Genomic DNA, 8191 nt, shown 5'->3' with positions numbered 1-8191 from the left:
CTAACGTCTCGTTAGACTGCCTATGTACCCTAAATAGGGATCAAACCATTCGTAGTTCGCATTAATCATTTATAGCAATACACATACGAATAGATCACAATGAAATCTAACTCAACCATCTCATAGTATTTTATAACATATATATATATATATATATGTCACGACATAATTTCTCAGTTTTATTTAAAAACATTTATAGAATTATCAATCATGAAACATAAGATGAGCAAGGAAAGATTCCCTCACCTGGAGTCCACGCTACAACTTCCTAGCACTAACATCTAGGCGTCATAAACGATCGGCGCCTGTGGCCAATTATCAAACAATATTTTAGAATTCTCGTTGATACAATACATAACTTACATCGTACATAAGTATATGCAATTCAGTCCAGAAGATCTACAAATCAGATCTCTGATCTGTAACTTCCAATGATCCACATTATGCTTCTAGAATAACATACTAAAGTTTCGGAACGATCCAACGGTCAGATCTACGCCAATAGCCAAAACCAAGTGGCAGTTAACATTTTATTTTCCGAACTTACAAATCCAATTTGAGGAGATCCGTATGTCGGATCCCCAATCCGTAAGTTCCTATATTCCTCAAATATTGTGAATAATAACCTTTTAAAGTTTGATGACGATCCAACGGTCGGGTCATCGATTCATATAATGGCCTATTAACGTGTCGAAATGAAACTAAGCTCAAATAATGAAATTACTTCATACGGATATCAATTATGAACCCAGGGCATCTAATATCACTTCAATAAAATATCGTTGGCCCACAGGCCATGTGCCACCACATGCACCGTCGCGAGTGGCAATCGGCCGCCTTGACTTGCCGGAAAATTAAACTATTTTTAAAAATTCTCAAAAATTACCAAATTGAAGATCTTAAAGAGTAGAACAACTTTCATACCTATGACCAAAGCCAAATTGGCCTGGAAAAATCGTCGGAACCCTAGTTTTGGGTGTGATTCGATTCGGCCTTCAAACTTGCTCTGATGCCTCCACCACTGCCTGGGCTTTCTTCCTGGGTTCTAAGGGAGTATAATGGTGGTGGTAATTGGAAGGAATCATTGCAAAATTCACTGGAGAAAGGAAAAACCCGCCAGAACCACCGTAGGTGTATGGCTTCAATTCGAATAAATTTGACAAGAAATTTGATAATCTACCACCACAGGGATGTTGGGCTCGTTGAGAACTTTCCATAGACACCGGAATCACCTCCAACGGACCTCGGACGAAGGAGATACGACCTGGTCAAGAACCGGGTCGTAGGTTTGGTTAGCTGGTTCTTCTTCTTCCTCCTTTCCCTCCTGCTCTCTTCCCTGGTTGGCCAGCTCTTCCTCTTTCCTCTTCTGATACGCCAACTCTTTCTCTCACTCCCGGAGCTCTTCCTCCTCTGTTCGACCTCTCTCTCCCTGATTTTTCTTCTTCCCGATTCCCTCTTCTCAGCCACACCCATGTGGCCCAATCATTTAGTACAAAATAATATAATAATCTTAGGATAAATCATTTCTTCAAAATACATTCGGTTTGTTGCTTCATAAAGCTTTAATTGTAACTCCAAAATCACTTCTACTTGTGTTCACGCGTTTGTATCGTCAAATACATCATGAATACACTACAAGAATATTTAATACGTTTCACTACGCATTGGTCAATGAAGGTCAACACCTTCACTTCTAGGGCATTTTTGTAAAATCATGCTTTTAAAATTTATAAAATAATAAAATTTGGGATTAGTTGTCACAATCTACCCACCTTAAAGAATTTTGTCCTCGAAATTTAAATCATTGTTATACCACGCTCAAGGATAGGAGTATAAGATATATATACGTAAAGCAGAAATCAAATTAGAACGTTGGTGCCAATGAGAAAATGGCAATCCGTCGCGGTCGGAATGTAATTTTCCTGTTTCATGTTTCCAAGCTCATACTATCTTCCTTCCTCTTTAAATTGTTTCAAGATGTAACCATGATTCAAATAAATTAGTGAGTTGCACTTCCAGAATATTATTGACATTTCGCCAACCAAGGAAGAGGAATTCACATTTTATAACCCTTATTGTCAATGGAATTAATTCTTACTAATCCCATAACCACGAGAATATATGCTCGTCACCAGTTCATTCGCAATATCAATTTCCAACAATGACTACTTATGACCCATGGTAACAAAAACAACATACTAATAATTATACCCTTTCTCCGTAAATTCTTTTTCATAATCATAAAATTTCACGTCTCACACAATTGAAAATTTGTTTATGTATAAACGAACTCAAAATTTCGTTTCATAATCTTCATTCATATCCACCAATAATAAATGGAGAAAACTTCGTGGTCTTCCCACGATTTTAAATTATAATAACCAAATCATAACCTCAGTTTATGATTCCATTCTCACTCGATAAAATCCCATTCATGCTATTTGGAAAATTTACATCGTAATTATTAGTAATGCCACTTCCCATTACTTTTAGCAACACGAGTATCAGAAATTTTGGCCATAATCATATTGGTGCAATCAAATATCAAACATCAAGCCGTGACTATCGTGGCTAACAAAATACAAGAATTTCACGCCATAACTCATTGATGGCAAACCAAATCAATCAATCTTATAATCGTAAACGTTTCTCGTCAATTATCCTCATCAAGTGCAAAACTCACGAGAAAGAGTTTATACACAATGAACTCAAGATCTCATTCCATAATTTCGTTCAATAAGTTGTAATGACTTTAATGAATACCAATTTCTAACCACAATTATCATTTGCCAAACATTTTATTTCTCTAACTACACTTATCATTGTCAACACCATGATTCCATCACCATTCATAAAAGGTTAAAGATTACTCCATAGCGATACTCGTATAAATAAAACAATGTAGTAAGAAATATTTGCACGACACAATTCAAAGCTCAAAACGAAAATGGATCTCGCCAAACATTCGTCATGTCACGAATTCCGCTAATGAGTTCGAACCATAGCTAACTCGCAAATGTTGTCAAAAAATGAGCGGTCTTGCCCACTTTTTTAGTGAATCTAACAATTCGACCATTGACATTTAAACCTGTAGCCCGTAATACCAATAACTTATCGTCATCTCAACAACTAGTGAGAGGTTCCAGAGGATACCAAAATATCATTTTGTTCCTCTTATGCGAATATGTATAAATTATCTAGCTCATAACTTGACCACGATACCATACTATCCCAAGGTGCACCCATTCAGCTGCTAACAGTGTTTTGGCATTCATATTCCCACAACTCAAAGTTGTTTAGGATTCTTTTCGGTAAGTCTAGTAAACTCATAATAAGATTATATTTCAATGGTTCACACTAGTATCGATATGAAGGCTGCGCAAACATCCGCCAAGTCGATCTATCATGAATTCCTCACTAACCGAGCAAGAAACCATGTTGAGAAGGTTAAAAGAATACTCAAGAATTTGAGGGTCAAAACAAGTTCATGAAATCTAGAGTACAAGATATCTGAACTAAATGTACAATTTCCATGTCTAAGTGGTCCTCCTGGAAAGTTTGTCCCTATCCAAAATGATATGGGAAATAGGCCAGTGACTCTAAATCAACCCAATTACCTTTAATACCAGGAGGTACAACTAGGAGTATAAACATAACAGAGGCAGACTAGAATATCAAAGAATCAAACAACCAATGAATTATGCCAAAAGACTAAACAACTCCGTTGTTATCTTAGGCCAAAAGTAACGGGGTCAAATTTAAGAATGAGTTAACAAGGTTCTTGATGATCAAATAGTAACATCATAAAAGTATTAACTACTAGAGACCAAAAGTAATTTCCCAAAATGTTCTTCCGCCAATGCTACCACATTAGCACTACCTTACCACATGCGACACTTCTAGAGTCTTAACAAAAGTAGACTTCGCAAGAATTTTATTAGGCGATATCCTAACAATACTACTAAGAAATTACAACTAGCTGAGCTTTCCAATCTCAAAAGGTTCAATTCTAACAGCGGAAGAATGATGATGGAATTGGTTTGTAAAATCTCCGGTGATACACGGTTATTAATACACTAATTTAGGCCATCAACTTGCCTCAAATCAACACATTTCTTTCACGAGGAAGAACTTCGTTTTCATTCCAAGATCAAATGCCAAATCGATTTTTTTTTTTCAAATGTCGTCAAGACCACAAAACTACCCAAAACTGATGAAATGTTAACATATTTTCCCGTATTCGACGATGTGACAAGATTCGAACATTTGACACAAAACCAAGAATGCTCACATCACGTGTGTGATGAACACAATACTGCCCAACTTATGCTCTGATACCAAACTGACACACCCCGACCCGGAATGTCCACTAGGACTCCGAATCAAGCTGTGCTGGCCGACACTTGGAAGGTGACGAAGCCATAAAGTGTGATGATGTGGAAATATTGTAAATAAATTTAAACTTAAGAGTGCCTAAATACCAGAGTGCATTGGCGAGCAGGAATGAACCCACTTCACACGTGACGTTAGAGCATAAGCAAGTACAAAAGAGTGAATTAAGAATCGTACCCTCGAATAATCTTCAATACTAAGAATCGCCATGATTCCTCAACAATAAGAAAGCTCAGCTAAGAAGACCTGGGGGTGGAGACAAGACAAAGGTGAGTGGCCTAGTAATTAAAATTTTAATAGAAATCATATAAGTTGCTATAACCCCTCGTTACACCACCTGTATAAATTCCAGACCTAGAATATAAAAATATACATCTTTATATACATATATTGATTCAAGTCATGCTTCACATATTTATAATCATATGTTAATGTATCGCATATGCATCACGTCTACTAGCTCATCACGTATTCACCACATATGTTAGCTCATCAAATATATTCATTATATATACTAGCATGTAAGTCGGAGTCACTTTTAGTGACCTATACGACCTATTCGACCTATTCATATCTCATCACATATCTCATCAGTTATGGCTAGCAGATAATAGTCGGAGTCACCTCTAGTGACCTATACAACATATTGATATCTCATCACATATCTCATCAATTATGGCTAGCATATAATAGTCGGAGTCACCTCTAGTGACCTATACGACATATTGATATCTCATTACATATCTCATCAATTATAGCTAGCATATAATAGTCGGAGTCACCTCTAGTGACCTATACGACATATTGATATCTCATCACATATCTCATCAGTTAAGACTAGCATATAATAGTCAGAGTCACCTCTAGTGACCTATACGACATATTGATATCTCATCAATTATGGCTATCATATAATAGTCGAAGTCACCTCTAGTGACCTATACAACATATTGATATCACATCACATATCTTATCAGTTATGGCTAGCATATAATAGTCGGCGTCACCTATAGTGACTTATACCACATATTGATATCTCATCACATATCTCATCAATTATGGCTAGCATATAATAGTCAGAGTTACCTCTAGTGACCTATACAACATATTGATATCTCATCACATATCTCATCAATTATGGCTAGCATATAATAGTCGGAGTCACCTCTAGTGACCTATATGACATATTGATATATCATCACATATCTCATCAGTTATGGCTAGCATATAATAGTCGGAGTCACCTCTAGTGACCTATACGACATATTGATATCTCATCAAATATCTCATCAATTATGGCTATCATATAATAGTCGGAGTCACCTTTAGTGAACTATACGACATATTGATATCTCATCACATATTTCATCAGTTATGGCTAACATATAATTGTCGGAGTCACCTCTAGTGAGCTATACGACATATTGATATCTCATCACATATCTCATCAGTTATGGCTAGCATATAATCGTCGGAGTCACCTCTAGTGACCTATACGACATATTGATATCTCATCACATATCTCATCAGTTATGGCTAGCATATAATAGTCGGAGTCACCTCTAGTGACCTATACGACATATTGATATCTCATCACAAATCTCATCAGTTCTGGCTAGCATATAATAGTCAGAGTCACCTCTAGTGACCTATACTACATATTGATATCTCATCACATATCTCATCAGTTATGGCTAGCATATAATAGTCGAAGTCACCTCTAGTGACCTATACGACATATTTATATCTCAGCACATATCTCATCAATTAAACTAATACCATATACTTACTTGAGTTTACCTAAACTTACCTGAACTTACCTGAGCTTTCCTATGTGTCCTGTATTCACCTTTGCACTTCAGAGCATTGACAGCACCACAATTATATATATATATATATATATATATGCAACCAATTCAACTCATCGTTTATGTATTATTCAATTGGCATGGCATTTTTAAAGCATAAATCATATAATTGCATTTTCTGGGAAAAACATCAAGTGTATACATTTATACCTAAAACTAAAAAGCTCACACCTATTGCTCAATTCCTTAAACAACACTATGGTCTCGATTATTTAATTTCATTTCTTATATGATTGTATCTAACGTCTCGTTAGACTGCCTACGTACCCTAAAGAGGGATCAAGCCATTCGTAGTTCGCATTAATCATTTATAGTAATACATTATGAATTGATCACAATGAAATCTAACTCAACCATGTCATAGTATTTTATAACATATAAATATATATATGTCACCACATAAGTTCTCAGTTTTATTTAAAAGCATTTATAGAATTATCAATCATGAAACATAAGATGAGCAAGGAAAGATTCACTCACCTGGTGTCCGTGCTACAACTTCCTAGCACTAAAATCTAGGCGTCATAAACGATCGGCGCCTGAGGCCAATTATCAAACCATATTTCAGAATTCTCGTTGATACAATACATAACTTACATCGTACATAAGTACATGCAATTCGGTCTAGAAGATCTACAAATCAGATCTCTGATCCGTAACTTTCAAGGATCCACATTATGCTTCTAGAATAGCATACTAAAGTTTCGGAACGATCCAACGGTCGGATCTACGCCAATTGCCAAAACAAAGTGGCAGTTAACATTTTATTTTACGAACTTACAAATCCAATTCGAGGAGATCCATATGTCGTATCCCCAATCCGTAAGTTCCTATATTCCTCAAATATTATGAATAAGAACCTATTAAAGTTTGATGACGATCCAACGGTCGGGTCATCGATTCATATAATGGCCTATTAACGTGTCGAAATGAAACTAAGCCCAAATAATGAAATTACTTCATACGGATAACAATTATGAACCCAGGGCATCTAATATGACTTAAATAAAACATCATTGGCCCATAGGCCACGTGCCACCGCACGCTCCGCTGCGGGTGGCGGTCTGCCGCCCCGACTTGCCGGAAAATTAAACTATTTTTAAAAATTCTCAAAAAATACAAAGCCAATTTGGCCTGGAAAGGCTCCAATTTCATCAAAACACGTCGGAACCCTAGTTTTGGGTGTGATTTGATTCGGCCTTCAAACTTGCTCCGACGCCTCCACCATTGCCTGGGTTTTGTTCCTGGGTTCTAAGGGAGTATAATGGTGGTGGTAATTGGAAGGAATCATTTCAAAATTCACCGAAGAAAGGAAAAACCCGTCGGAACCACCATGGGTGTACGACTTCAATTCGAATAAATTTGACACGATATTTGATAATCTACCACCACAGGGATGTTGGGCTCATTGATAACTTTCCATAGACACCGGAATCACCTCCAACGGACCTCGGACGAAGGAGATACGACCTGGTCAAGAACCGGGTCGTAGGTCTGGTTAGCTGGTTCTTCTTCTTCCTCCTTTCCCTCCTGCTCTCTTCTCTGGTTGGCCAGCCCTTCTTCTCTCCTCCTCTGATTTGCCAACTCTCTCTCTCTCACTCTCGGAGCTCTTCCTCCTCTGTTCGACCTCTCTCTCCCTGATTTTTCTTCTTCCCGATTCCCTCTTCTCAACCACACCCATGTGGCCCAATCATTTAGTACAAAATAATATAATAATCTTAGCATAAATCATTTCTTCAAAATACATTCGGTTTGTAGCTTCATAAAACTTTAATTGTAACTCCAAATTTACTTCTGCTTGCGTTCACGCGTTTATATCGTCGAATACATCAGGAATACACTACAAGAATATTTAGTACGTTTCACTACGCGTTGGTCAATGAAGGTCAACACCTTCATTTCTAGGGAATTTTTGTAAAATCACGCTTTTA

The sequence above is a fragment of the Malus domestica genome, chromosome 16 (assembly GCF_042453785.1).
Source record: "Malus domestica chromosome 16, GDT2T_hap1".
NCBI lineage: Eukaryota > Viridiplantae > Streptophyta > Magnoliopsida > Rosales > Rosaceae > Malus > Malus domestica.
This window is presented reverse-complemented; position numbering follows the sequence as displayed.